The following is a 15,122-nucleotide window of genomic DNA, read 5'->3' on the forward strand; positions in this document are numbered from 1 at the left end:
CCTTCCCTCCTGCCTCCTTGTCATGATCAGGCTGTGGGGTAGTGCCAACACCTCTCTATCTTCAGCTAAACAAGCACAACCATGCTGTTGTAAAGCTCCTTTGTCCCCTGGGTCTGACAATGCATTAGCACTGTTCCATGGAGTGAACGGGACACCTTTCACCTTCAGATGAGAGCTCCATGTGGACTTAAGCGGGGTTTTTCCTTCCCCAGGCTCCACAGCCCCTCTCCCTCTTGCTTGGGCAGCTGCCCACAATTGCCTGAAGCCCTTCATTCCTCTTGGCCCTTGTCCTGCTCTGCCTGGTCTTGGTACATTGTGATTCTCCTGGGCTTGCTGGTAATTGTCCTGGTCTGGAGAACTTGATCAGGTTTGTCTGGGGCAGGATTCCTGTTTCAGAGAAGCCCTGAGAACTTTATTAGTGAAACAACAGATCTCTCATGTGTGAGTAACACTGTGGCTATTTGAGACCAATACTGTTTCTGAGACAGTGAAAGCACATAGAAAGGGGAGCTGAACTTAGAGAATTCTGTTGCATTTAATGAAAATGTTGACTATGGGGGTGTTTTTGTTCAGTGGTAAAGGGAAGGATCAGCTGAATTCAGCTGACTGAGTTTAACGGTCTGAATGCAACCAGCTTGGTGCAGGGTAAACCTTAAGATGTGCAAAGTCAAGGTCTGGCTTGGAAACTCTTTCTTCCAAGGTAACAGCCACAGATCTGCTGCCTGTCATTGTCAAAGAGCCGTAAAACTGCAGAGCCCTCCCCAGGTCTCCTGTAATGGGAGAAGGGGAAGGAAAGGAAGAAATACTGTTAATTATTGTTGGCCTGAATAGGTGCTTGATGAGTCAGGTCATTTGTTGGCCTGGCAGAGAATGGGTTCCAATAACTCAAAGTCCACTTTTTTAGTATCACGGGGGAACTGAGGTTCTTAATAATTTTAACTTCCAGGCTGGGCAACTCTTCTTCCTGTAACATAAGTAGTGCTCAGGGAAATTGTGAGAGGGAGGGTGATAAGGAGGCACTGTGGAGTGAGAGGCCAAGAGTCATGCTGGCTGGAGGGATGGAGTGGGATTCTCTCTCTCTAGTCTGCTCTCATGAGACCCCACCTGGAGTGCTGCATCCAGCTCCAGAGTCCCCAACATAAGAAGGATGTGGACCTCTTGGAGTGAGTTCAGAGGAGGCCACGAAGATGATCAGAGGGCTGGAGCACCTCTCCTGTGGGGACAGGCTGAGAGAGCTGGGGCTGTTCAGCCTGGAGAAGAGGAGGCTCTGGGGAGACCTTAGGGCAACCTTTCAGTACCTAAAGGGGGCCTACAGGAAAGATGGGGAGAGACTCTTCAGCAGGGGCTTTTGTGACATGACGAGGGGTAATGGTTTTAAAATAGAGGGAGATAGATTCAGACTAGATATAAGGAAGAAATTTTTTACACTGAGGGTGGTGAAACACTGGAACAGGTTGTCCAGAGAGATGGTGGATGCCCCATCCCCGGAAACATTCCAGGCCAGGTTGGACGGGGCTCTGAGCAACCTGATCTGGTTGGAGATGTCCCTGCCCCTTGCAGGGGGTTGGACTGGATGGCCTTTAAAGGTCCCTTCCAACCCAAACCAGTCTGTGGTGATTCTGTGTCAGACGTGCTCTGTGCTCACAAGCAGCTCGCTCATGCCACGCCGGTGTTAACGAGCGGGACGATCCCAAGGCAGTAGCAGGGCTTTGCTGGATGACGGTCCCGCCGGGGTTGCGCGGGGCCGGGGTTGCCCACGCGGTGTCGCCCGCTGCCTGCGACAGGCGGTGCCGCTCAGCCCCGGCCCCCTGGGACAGCAGAGCCCCTGTGTCCGCAGGGCTTGGGGTGCTCAGCACGGAGCTGTGTGTTCTGGCAGTGTTAAAAAAAACCAAAACAACAACAACAACAACAAAAAGCATCATCGCTGCTGCTCCTGCCCACCTGCTTGTTGGGATTGCAGGAGCTTTCGGCGTCTCTGAACACTTTGTGACTGTGTTCTGCAGCCTTCTAGGAAAGCAGCTGAAATGAGCTTGTTTCAGACATCAAATATCCATGGTAGCTAAGAAGAAATAAGAGTAAACGGCCAGAGGGCAAGAACTTGGAGAAGATGTCAGAGACAAGAATCATTGACAGACCAGGAGGTTACTGCCGGACCATCTTTCCTCTTGGCTTTTTACTGAGAGTTGTGCGTTCTGGCAAAAAGCACCACACTAATGCATGCAGCCAGGAGCATCCTGCAGCATCCGATATCGAGTGCCAGACTATGATGAAGCATTGATCAACTCTCTTCTCCAGCACAACGTGCCCTTACATGCTACCATCCTGACATTATTGATTAGCCTGGGGTCTGGCTGATCTTGTGTTGAGAGCTATTTTTGTGCACAAACACAAATTTAGAGACTCTTGCTCTTTGGGAACAAGAGCTGCCTCACTTTGCTGGACACTGTTTTTTTGGTACCATCTGCAGCAGCCAGGAACGTGCAAAGATTTACTGATCTTGTGGGATCCCCATGATGGCCTGGCATCTCTTTGGAGTAGAATTTTCATGTCTTATTTCCTAAAATCTTCTAAAACATCAATAACTTCAATGTTGCTGTATTATGCCCCAGGTGTCTCTTGTACTTTCTTCATCCCTGAATGATCCTTTTGTATTGGAATGATTTATGTTGTACACAGGGCAGTTGAAGTGTGGCTTCCTTGCTTCCTTAGCCTGCCCTGGAGTAACCTCTTTTTAGAGATGACTATACCTTTCTATACCTGTGAACTTCTGATACATATTGGAGTGACCTTCACTTGCCTCTGGTGTAAGCACAGATCTGAAATGTAATATGTAGATAAAATTTTTTTATTACTTATGCCTTTGGGATTTTGAAACCTATGGCTACTGAAGATACACTTTGTTTCCTTTTTTTTCCTATCCCCAAATCAACAGATGTAGATTTTTCTGCATTGCACTAAAATGATTCCTCCTTTTTTTTTATTCCTGACCAGAACTTCAGCATAATTAATAGAGAACGTGCCCAGAAAATGTTACTTGTGTTTCATATGTTGAGACAGGGATTTAAAATGTGTCGATACTCACAGATTACGTAATTCAACAACAGCCCTCCAGTGAAGACAACAGGCTTTGAATTAAGCCAGAGTAGGTAATTATTTACACGCTGACACGAGTGCTTTGATCTAGGTTGTTTCCAGTCGCTGGGAATTACGACAATGTCCTCATCTCTTACTGGTTTGCTACAGATACCCCAAAATGCATCGTTCTAAGATATCATAGATTCAGGAAAGTCAATTGCTGTGTGAAGCTTGTAGTGCAGTTCTGCAAAGCTAGGACAACATCTATAAAACCTCAACAGGAAAAAATTCCCTCTGTCTCACATGACCTCTTCATTACAGCATTTCACATGTTATTCTACACATACCTCCGTAGCTTAGTTTTGCACTCTTCATACCTCAGAGACTCACACATGTGCTGTTTTAGAGGCATAGAATGAAACATAATGGGAAAGGACTTATCTCTTCGTTTAGAGAGACATTTATTATCCTAGTCTATTTATATTAAATTAAACTGCATTATTACTCTCTCTTCTCTATTGATTACCTTCTCAAGTGTGTCTAAAGTGAGCAATTACCATGATCTTCCAACTCACTGACATCTGAAAAGAGGGAATTCGAACAGCCTCATTTCAGGCTCTTTTGTTTAAATATATTTATGGAATTTTGTAGCTTATCCGTTATTTCCCTCTCCTCTCCCCTGCCCTTAAGTTCATCTATCTGTGTGTAACTATGCCTGCTTGCATTGAGTATGATGGTAATACTGGGCAATGTGGTTTTCTTCACTGTAGGCAGAAAACGTGCAGCTTACAAACGAATTGGTCAGAGTTGTCGAAGAAGAACAGACAAATTCTGGATTATCACAGCTTCCAAGAGCTTCACTGCAAGTATGTTATCAATTCTTCAAGATTTCTCTACCTATGTGGTTAAACTGATCTTGATAAGGCTTGTCTGTAATTCTACTTCTTAATGACTCCAAATAAAATTACACCTTGCAATCTCATTATCTCTGTAGCACGGTATCCAAAATTTTTTTTTCTATGCTTGTGGAAAGTAAAACAACAGTAATGCCAAGTGTGTATGCAAGTTTCATTTTACTGGTTTTTATCTCAAGCTTTGAACATTAATGTAGTACTTAAAATCTGGAGAAGCATGACAAAGAATTTAGCATTCTGTTTTTATAGTGGGTTGATGTGTCCCTTTTTATTAATCAAAATGAGTTTATTTACCCCAGTTTTAGCTCTGGTCAGTTGGTTATACTTAAGAAAATCTCTAATATCATGTCCTTGCAGTGCAATTTCCTGCAATGGCAGTATTGCTGTTGACTTGGTTGGAGGCTGGGGGATGGAGTGAGCCCCTTGGAGGCCTTCGCAGGGAACAGTTTAACACACTGCACAGGATACATGCATGGGCACCCTCAGTCACTAAGGGGAGCTATTTTATAATGAAAGTGAGTTAGGAGAAGGAAAAAATGAAGCTAACATTGATGCTGAGAGAAAAACTGACTATGATCTGAATTTTTTTTTTTTTTTTTTTTTTTTCTGGAAGTCTGGCTTACATTGAAGTCCCTTCTGTATCAGGAAGCCAGCACCCCTTCACCCTGCAGCAAGGCAACGAGAACTCCCAGGGGCTGCGCCTAGCTTGAGGAAGGCCAGATGTCCCCACTGTGAGTTTCACATGGCTTTGGAAAAGGCTTCTGACCTGTTTCCCTTGTGAATAGCATCATGAGCTCATGCCTGAATTTTCTCTTTGCACCTTGTCTAGGCATTTATACCTGTGAACGGGGAGTGTTGAGCTGCCACCAAGAAAAACGGAGAATTCTTATTTGGAAGAATTTTGTAGTCACTTTGTGCAGGCAGAAATGAAGACATGAAGGCTGTGGCAATGGAGAGTCAGACCTAGAGATTGTCTTGAGCTTCTTGAAAATGATCAGGTAGAACCCTTCCCCATCACAGAGCACTGCTGGCATGTCATTGGTATGTTGTCTGTATTCATCAGCTAAAGGGTTTGCCCTAGGCAGCCAAGTCGCACAGGATGTATAGGCCCTTGCATCTCTGCTAGTTCCCCTCCTTGTCACCCTGAGAATTATATGACGTGTCATTTTCTGTCAGCTGCTTTTCTTCTCTGGGAGCACTGAGGCAAATAATTAATTTAGCTTGTTTTAGAAAATGTCATTTTGCTATCTCGATAAATTAGCCTGGCTCCCGTATCCCTCTGAACCATTCAGGCTGCTTCACTCACAGCACCTTGTGTGCCTTCTGGACTTCAATTTTTTTTTATTATTATTTGTCTGAACGTCTTGCATTATCTTTTATTTATTTTACCTCTTTGCTTTTCTTCTCATTTGCTCACAGCTGATAACTTCAATCTTGCCAGTCATCAGCGCCTGTTGTTTTAGCGTCCATATGCCTCTAGAGCTCTTTATAGCTTTGTGTCAGTCTGTACGGTCCTTCCTTGTGCCCAAGGAAAGCTCACTGAGTCAATCATGTCCTTAACATTGAGAGTCCCTGCACATAGTTCCACATCACAGAAGCTGCAGGCCCCTTGTCTCTGGCTGCCCTGAGAGTCTTGTGCAGTTCTTGTTTCCATCTGATTCAGTTAGTTCTCAGTGGCTTGGAAAGCTGTTTTCAGCTTAGCAAGATGGAGAACTTGCATCTCACAAGATCATGGTCTCATGTTCAGAATGGCCCACTGACCCCTTAGTATTGCAAAGTGCAATGTCCAAGTCTTGACATTACTCAAAAATAAAAAGAGCCAAGTTTTCACATGAAGATCCTTGAAAGCTTTGTACATTTGCTGCTCTCCTACAGCTTTGTTCAATGCCTTGGGAGGCAGTTTAGCAGGCAGTACTGCTATAACGGTAGCCTCTTGTCCTGGTTCTGGCTATGATAGAGTTAATTTTGGCTGGAACTGGGAGAGGAGCTGGTGGCACCTGCGTCTGTGGAACACAGCTGGGATAGTTTACCAATTAGCCAACAGCTGGGATAGCTTACCCAAACTGGCCCAAGGGCTAATCCCTACCATGTGATGTCATGCTCAGTATATAAAGTGGGGATGGTACACAGGGGCAGGTTTTGCTACTTGGGAGTGAGTTAGGTGTTATGGTCCACTGTGAGCAATTCTACTGTAAATTACATGCTGAAGTATATTTTGTTGTCGTTTTTGTTTTTCCCCTCTGTTTTCTCTTCCTTTCTCTTCCTGTTCTGTTAAGCTGTTTTATCCCAACCCACAAGTTTTGCTTTTCTTTCTTTCCCGATTCTCCTTCCTATCCTACTGGGAGGGAATGAACGAGCAACTGGGTGGTATTTTAGCTGCTGAGTGGGGCTAAACCATGACACCTCTGCTGATGGAAGATGGCACACAGGAGATAAGGAAGAGGAGACAAAGGAGCAGGCTGAAGAAGAGGTAGGTACCAGATATGTGAGGCAGAGGGGAGTTTATCTAGAGATGGCTTTTAATATCAGCACTGGTTTTGGTAATGTCATTGAAAGAGTGGGAAGGTGGATGGGATTAGGAGCTAATCTCAGGGTGAGAGAATCACCGGGTGAAACAGAAGGCTTAGGTCCTGTGAATTTAAAGCACGAGGGCTTTGGTAAAGGCATGACCATTATTTGCACTGGATCTGTTCCCTGTGCCTGTGGACTCAGATCTAGTGGCTTTAGTGGTGCACTCAGTTTGGATTGAATTTTGGCCCTGCTAGTCCTGTGGACAAGGTTAGAGAACGGTGGTACTTTTTCTGCAGGGAGCTGTTCAAAATGCACGCTTCATCCTGCAGAATCTTTTGGAGAAGGCAGGATAGCAGCCAGACTCTTGAGCTGGCAGAAACTTTGCTGAGTTTGGTTCTCTTTGCCCCACCCTCTCTTATGAACTGAACATATCTGATCTGGAGTCACTCAGAAACAATAAGCATGGAATCTTATGAAAAACTTTGGGAGCCACATTTCAAAGTAGATCTGCATCTTACTAAGCTTGTAAAAGACCAAAGTGTGAGTAAAGGATTGAGAAGACAGAGTGAAGGTAACTATATTCAGGGAGGTGATGGCAGGTGAGGGGTATGTGGGAGGAAGAGAATGAATTCATATTTAAGGATCTTTCTGACAGTTTGTGGCCTGATCTGCGGTGGGTCTAAGTTTAGAGAGTAAAGTTAAGATCTGAGGAGAGGGGAAGCAGGTAGAGGAAACAGAAGAAGGGGCTACCTTAGAGGATTTAACTCAGTAGTAGGGAGTTACGGTGCAGCCAGCGGTTGACAGCTTAAAGCAAGCCAGCTGGAGGGATCCAAGTGAACTGTCCCCAGAGCAGTAACTCATTAGTGTCACCAGAAAGACAGAACTATGTAAGTCTGTCTTTCAGGTGAAAGAGATGTTATCTCCCAGCAATGACGGGTTGTGCTGATGAAGAATTTCTGTTTTAAAAGCTTTGCTACTGACTAAAATTAGCTGCTCTCCAGACTCAGCAATAATGAGCATCTTCTGAGGGCTTGACTATTTATACGTGTAAGGCAGCCTGTGAGAGCAGGGCCAGCGTGAGCCTGATTTTCCTGTTAGCCCCCAGTAAACAAGTGAACTTTCCCTTGTCCCATTTATGCACAGAGAAATCGTGGGCTCTGTTCTCTGCGGGGAGCAGGTACAGTTCTGTCCCTGGGCAGTGGAGATGAAGAAATCTGTAAAGAGCGCAGGGGGCTGGTTCTATGGCCACCCATCCTGGTGTAACAATAAGGTGTTTGTCTGGGAGGTACACACAGAGAAGGCAGGAGCACTCCCCTCTAGTATTGCTTCCTCAGCCAAGGCTGAGGTGGTTTTGATTCCGTGTCTTAAAGAGTAGCTGTTTTCTAGTTCTCCATTTCTAAGCATTTCTCTCCCTGAAGAGTCACTGTGCACAGCTTAGATGAGAGTACCTTTCTTCACACCCTTTCTTTTTTGAGGAAAACTGGGGTGTTTTATACTGTTAACCCAAGGTAAAATTCTGGCAAAAACTAAGGTGTTGCAGTTTTATTGTGAACTAGTGGTCTGTGTAACTCTGCCAGTCTTTAACCTGACTGCTCTAGCCTGTGGATTACAGACTGTATTAGCAGTCTTGAACAAAGAGCTTACCTGTGGTGTAACAGATTATTAAAAGATTTTTGACATGAGATATGAAGAAAGCAGCCACCCATCAGAGCTCTCTTTTGTCTTCCTCTCTTTTCCTATGTTGTCTCCTGAGGCCCTCCAGCTGCCGGGCCAGTAGCAGTTACAGTGCTGGGCAAGGCAAGATCCATCTGTCTGCTACACAAAGATGTGCTCTTACACAAGACAATTCTGAGCTTCTCTCAGCTGTGAGCATATAACATTTTCCAACTGTTTTCTGACATACTGTTCAGGTATGGTTTGGGGTGGGATGTAGAATGGGCTGAAAATTGGATAAAAAAAATTAGTGGAAACTTCTTTTTCCATGTTGCGTCTTTCATTAAAACTTGCAATTTTGAAGGAAAGCATAGTGAGAATGGTGAAAATTCTGTGTAGTCCATATCACAAGTCAGGCACAGACTGGTAAGAAAGAGCCAATACAGAAGATTCCTGCTCATCTGAAATCTATGAATCTGCTTTAGTCAAATAGACTGAAATATTCAGTATAGTAACCTTTCCCTTCAAGTTTCTGGGTGAGCAAATAAGGAGTCCTTTGTGCAAAGTAAAATGCAGTGCTTGACTATGTTACCAGGCAAAAGACCTCAATTCATGAGCTTATTCCTGAGCTGCGCCTCACTAGCTAAATCCACAGTGTCGTATGCTCAGAATGTGTGTGAGTATCTCGGCTTTCAGCATGCCAAGAATTAGGCCAATATCTGCTTGTTGTTCTGTGTATGAGTGCTTGGCACTGAGTGCATTGCAGCAGTCTGAGCTATCCAGTGTAATGGGATTTCCATACATTTTTTTAATGTAGACTTCAGAAGTACAATGTTTAGCTAGCACATCAAATGGATCTGTTTCCCAAATTCAAGGTCCTGAGGCTGAGCAAACATCATTCTTAGATGCTGCAGCACCACACAAGGACAACATAGCTCCAAGAGCAGTGACAGAAATACACAAGCGTTGCTGAAATGAGATGTGAAGGAACTGGCAAATAAAATAAAAACCCAATGTGCAAATTCAGACCGTTTGCCTCTGATCCTGTGTGAGAAGTGTTTATACGAGGGCTGTGTTTGATGCTTAGTGACGATGAGGCACGGTACGACAGGAGAATTAGGAGCCGTGGGAGGACTGGGTGCACAGCCACTTGTGCCTCTGTCAGGATAAGTTACTGCTGGTGCTGTTAGTCTTGTCTCCCGCTCGCTTCATTCCACCTCTGCATGGAGGTGGGGTGTTTCGCCCAGTGCAGATTGATAGCATGCACAGGCCACGTTTGTCAATGGGGGGAAAGTTCTATATTTGCTAATCAAACAAAATTGATTAAAATCTTTGAAGAGCTACCCAAACTTTCTGAATAGGTTCAGCCATTTGTTGTCATGGCAGCTTTTATGGAGTGGCCTTAATGCAACATCTTGCCTAACTGGACAGTTGTAAAACATATTCCATGCGAGTTATGACTCTTTTTGGGTGAGTTGAGGTTTCAAGGACGATTTTAATTCCACTTGCAAACATTCCAGTGCAAGAACACACACACACAGACGTTTCCCTTCTGATTGCTCATTTTGGAATTGCATGGCTTGCTTTGCATTTATGAGGGCTTTCTAATCTCATATAAGCAATCTTATTTATGGACAAGCTGTGCTCCATGGATCTTCATCTTTCCTCAATGACTATAAGCAATGACTGGAATTGGACTAAATGACTTGCTACAGCATCTTTTTCTGCTTGTTAATAATGGTCTATCAATCATTGCTAAACAAAAGCTTATGAGATAGCTGGCTACCTTAATGTGAATGTGAAGTTTGCCAGCTCTTTATTACCTGTGTTATGTAGATCACAGCAATTTGTTGAGTTATTCAACTGGAGAGAAGAATTTTATGGTAAGCATCAGGATAGAAATATCAGAGCCAGGGTGTGTAGGAGCAGGATACAGTTAAGTGTTATGCTGTTATACAAGTCATTAATTTGAGGTTACTTAACGCAAACCCATTGAAAATAAACTTTATTTATATGAGAGACACTTTTTTTTTTTAGGGAGAAGTGTTTTATTGAAAAGCCAGAATTTGTAAACAAACATTCAAGGTGCCTTTGGGCAGGCAAATAAAATCCGTTCTGTGATTAAGCTAGAAGGTGGGGGACTTTTCTGAATATAGAATTTTAATCATAAAGAACTGCTGAGTATGACATGAATAATATCTGCTGTGACTTTTCCTGGGTCTCTTCACTGACTCTATCATAGAAATCCAAGCAGCTGTAGTCAAAACAAAGTAAATGAGAAAACCAAAGGCTGGAGGTGACTGTGTTTTGTACTGGAGTACGGCTGATGTTGTCTCAAGCTGGAGTGAGCTAAAGCTCACAGCAGAAGCAGAGGGACTAGATGGAAAATGGACTCATTTCTATTCTGTTGAAATAACAGTGTAGTAACAGGAAATAGAGATTAGTCTCAAAGAAGGACCGAAGGAGGAGACAAAGAAGGCTATCAGGATATTTTCTCACTGGAGATGGAAGTCTGAGATGAAATGGGAGTAGGAGTAGGAATAGCCTTTCTGGAGGTAACTGCTGAGGTAACGTGTTCTCTTTCCTTTTTTCTTGACTGGTCATCCTTCCCATGGCAAAGTCTATAGGAGGGGTAAGATGATGCTGAAAGTAGCGTCCCTAAAGAAGGTAGCAAAGAGGAATATAAGCAGGGAGTGAGTCCACCTGATCCACTGTCACTGCCATCTTCTGTGGTTTTAGGCCATATTGAGATAGGACTTAAGAATGGAGGAACGTCTGACACCTGCAGTGCTTCCCTTCTGCTTGGGAATATCATGAGTTGTCAGAAGCACTTGTCTCTCTCATCCCACTGGCTGCCCACTGGGTTGGTTAAATTAGTCCTTCTTGAACGGAGGGCTGAACTACCAAGGCCATGAAGACAACACCCATAGCTCTAGGTTTTACCTGGATTTTCTGGCCGTTCTTGATGCTCAGCATTTACCTAAGGATGGAAAAATGACATCTATAGTTGAAATCAAAGAATGGTGCAAGTGTTGTCCCGGTGGTGGAGAGTTTTTCTTGTTCCATGCTTGTCCTTGCTTGGCTGTGGGCAGACTAAGCCTTACTTTATACTACTATGTCCATCTTGACTATGGTCTTAGTACTCTGAATGTCCGTCCAAACTGAATAGTGAAGGATGTCTGAAACTTTCATTTGATTGAGACCTGGGAGCTCTCAAAAAAAAGAGGTTTTGGAATTTTCCTCCTGGAGGACCACTTTTAAGAATATTTAGGTTTTCTTAATCCTGGATGTTTAAGACATTCACACAAATATTAGTAGTCTTGGTATAAGGAGGGAAGAAGTGGAAGCCATAATCTAATTTCCCCATAAACTGGAGACAATTCTTCAAATTACAGAACCTCTGGATTTTGGGGGTATTTTTGCTATAAGACCCAAATTGTTGACCACCTCTGCCAGGCTGTGTATCTCTTGAAGATTAAACCAAATCTAAAGTAAGCATTTATATTTGGTTATTATTTATGTTTAAGGCTCAATTTAAACAGCTGAAATTGTGATCTAAACATTAAATTAAAACCTCGGCATGAAATGGATCGTGAATGTCTCTGTGTGATTGCTTTTCTATTAAATGGTTTACATGAATGCTGTTATTTATCTTGAAAGCAGGTTGATATGCATATTAATGAAGCCAGGTGTTAACTTCATGCTGCTTCTTTCCAACTAAGAAAATCTTTATATTAACTTAGTGATTTTTACAAGTGTTTCTTGTAATAATTACAAGACGACACTTTGTGCATCATAATGTTCCAACAACACAACTTTCTCATTTTATTCTTTCCCTTCTTCTGTGTCCCTTGCTCAGTTGTAGGTGAATCAAATGGGGAGTGATAGCAGATGTACTTCAACACAAGTTGAGTACAATGATATTGAGGAACCTACCAAAATATCAGTAAAACCAAATAAAGCACTGAGAGATGAATCCAATGGAGTCAAAGGCAATCTTGGTGTACTCCTGGCTCTGCTTGACTTCCCAGCTTCACACCTGTTCAGTCATTAACATGACTTTCCTTATTTTCCCTGGTGCCAGAACATGGTACCAGCTCATGTGGAGTTGAAAAATGTTGCCTTCAGGTTTGTGAGCTTGCAGTGTGGATAGCTTTTATTTGTAACTTTTTATTTTAAAGATAGATAACACTGTCAAAGATTTAGGTATGTTCTTGGACTTGTTGGAGCAAGCTGGGTCTAACATCCATCTAGCGTACAGCTCATCCTAGACAATCCTCATGCAAAGACAGTATCAGGATGCAGAACTGCAATTCAACTGTAACTCCAACAGTTCTGACTTCATCCTTTGCTTGCACATGAGATCTTTGGAGGCTTTTAAAGCTTCACTTGCCTCAGTTGGAAAGCAGAATTCATGCATGTTGAAAGAAATCTACAGAATTATGCTCTGTACAGCTCTGGTTTAGCATGGTGAGCTTTTAGTTAGCAGAGGGAACAAGGAGTGAGTGTGTCTCACACCACTTGTGTCTTGCCTGAGAAGAGCTCCTCAGATATCAAGGGAGTTAACAAACAGGAGGAATTCTTCAAAATCTGAGCCACACAAACCAATGCTAACTTCTGAGGAGCTTAGGAAGAAGGCCCGTGTTTCATAAATAGACCTTGTCCATGTGAGAGTTCAATTGCTTTTGGATTTGGAGTTCTAGGAGAACTATGGATTTTAGTCTGCGTGTGGTACCCGATTATTCACACTTCTCAGTACTCACCACAAAAACATCATTCATCTGTGAGAGTTTGGTCTTTCAAGATGCTGGATTTCATGCCCTCAATCTGGTCAACAACTTTGATTCTAGTTCTGCAGGGGATGTAGGCATATGCTGAATGTCAGTATATTAAGTTCAAGTTGAATAAGAGCCAGAATGCTTCCCATCTTGCAAGTTTATTCCCAGGCTAACTAGTGGCTTATAATGGGCATATTAATCCCTGCTTATGTAAAGTATTTGGATTGCCCCTCTAGAATAAATAGCTTGGGAAATTTACATCCAACAGAGGCTTAATTACAGGTTTTAAAGGATCAGTACAAGAAGTACAGAAATAAATATGTCTTTAAAAAGAAAAAAAAATATTTAATAGTATTACGCTTATTCAGTTCAATGTATTGCATATTGCCAGAGGACACTGTATATATAGCAAGTGCATGTACTCAGGTTACAGAAAGAAATTGATTTATTAGTGATGCTGCACTGAAATGGATGTAAAACACAGAAGTATTTTAACAGCAAGCCAAGATATAAGCAACGAGTTATGAATTATGTTTTTAAAAACATGTTTGTTTTTCCTTTTAATTTGAAATTAAGAGCTCCGTGAGCACTTAGTGCAGTGTTAGTTACAGGTACTAATGGCTTCATTTAGATTATGTTAAATCCTTACATTAAACTCTCACTCAAGCCAATCTTTTCACAGGGAGTTGCTAGGAGTAGTTCTTGTGCAAGGGGGCAGGACCACAATTTACCATGTGTGGGAGCTGCCATTAAAATGTTAGCATCTCGTAATGGGTTGGGGTGTCAGCTGCTTCCTAGGAGACAGGGTTTGTTTTTTTTTTTTTTAATGGGATAGGGCAAGTCTACCTAAATGTTGTGATAGAGAAGAGCCGGCTGTGAAGGTGGTCAAAGAAAGAGCGGAGAGCAGAAGGGCTTTGTGGAAATGGCTGCTGAGTTTTTTCAATGGTGGGGGGAAGTGCTTTTCTATTTTTGTCAATGTTTTGAAAAATGTCATCAGCTGTCAAGGACTGTCAGCAGCTTTGTGAAGCTGGCACACTGGAGGGTGATAGAAAGAGAGCATTTGGCCTGTTCTTCTCACCTAGAAACCCTGCTTCTCTCGCCAAGCCCCCGACAGCTGAGATTTCGCTTCTTCACAAGTCTGTGAGAAGGAAGGAACAGAACCAGACCTGGAAGGGGCCTGATAAGGTCTGGCCCCAGGCGTGGGCACAAAGTGCAGCTGCCTAGGGAGGGAAGCAAGTAGAGCAGAGGGTGACCACTCTGCTTGGTTGCACAAAGCTCCTGGTGCACCACTGGCCCTTTCAGCCCCACAGTAGCAAGGAGACCCCGACCCTCCAGAGCCTGTGGTTTGCGTTAGAGCACGTATGGCATTTTTGTGTAGTATCAGGATGCAGGCATTTCTCTTGAACAGAGATCCTCTGCAGGCACAGCAAGCAAAATCTGAGGCCTGACAGTCTTACTGACGTGCAAGAGCAGAGTAATTGGTCAGCTCACGTACCGCAGGCGTGGGGAGGTCTGAGCTGTGAATGTTCAGACATGTGGTCACCCTCGAGGGCAAGTTGAGGCTTCCCAAAAGACTAGGCTTCAGTGCATTCTGCACATCTCAGCACGTGGCTCAGTGGTTCTGGTAGGAATGTGTGGACATGTGATGATGAGCTTGAGATCATTCTGGGCTTGAAATCCAGACATAAACCGCAGCTATTCCTGCTGGAAAGTTGGAATGTGTAATGCCCTGGATAAAAGTGTGTTTAATATGCGAATAACATGTTAGTAATTCAACTGACTGTTCTCCTTGATTTAAGCTGAAGCTCCATGTCATGACTGGGGTTTCCTCTGTCAGACCAGGTTTTCAGGGAGGTCTGTGTGTAACCAGGGAGATGCCAGCAAAACGAGAATCCTTTTGCTCTGAAGTTATTAAGCTAATGAGACGCTAGGATGGCTCAAGGACCCAAGGGACAGAGCAGGAAGGAGCAAGAAAGCCGATGTAAGCTGTGGCCATGGCAAAAGCAGCATGATAAGTTAGGTGAAAGTTCAGCTGCTGGAAGCTGGAAAGATGAGCAGATCAACATGTCCCAACTGGGGAGGATGAAGAAAAGTAGAGTTGTGAGCGGGCTTGTGAGGTTTGGAAGCCAACTGAATTAGCTATAAAAGCAAGAATTTATCTCTTGGATTTGTAAAGCTCTTACAGCTCTGA

Source organism: Chlamydotis macqueenii, chromosome 11 (genome assembly GCF_036417535.1).
Source record: "Chlamydotis macqueenii isolate bChlMac1 chromosome 11, bChlMac1.mat, whole genome shotgun sequence".
Taxonomy (NCBI): Eukaryota; Metazoa; Chordata; class Aves; order Otidiformes; family Otididae; genus Chlamydotis; species Chlamydotis macqueenii.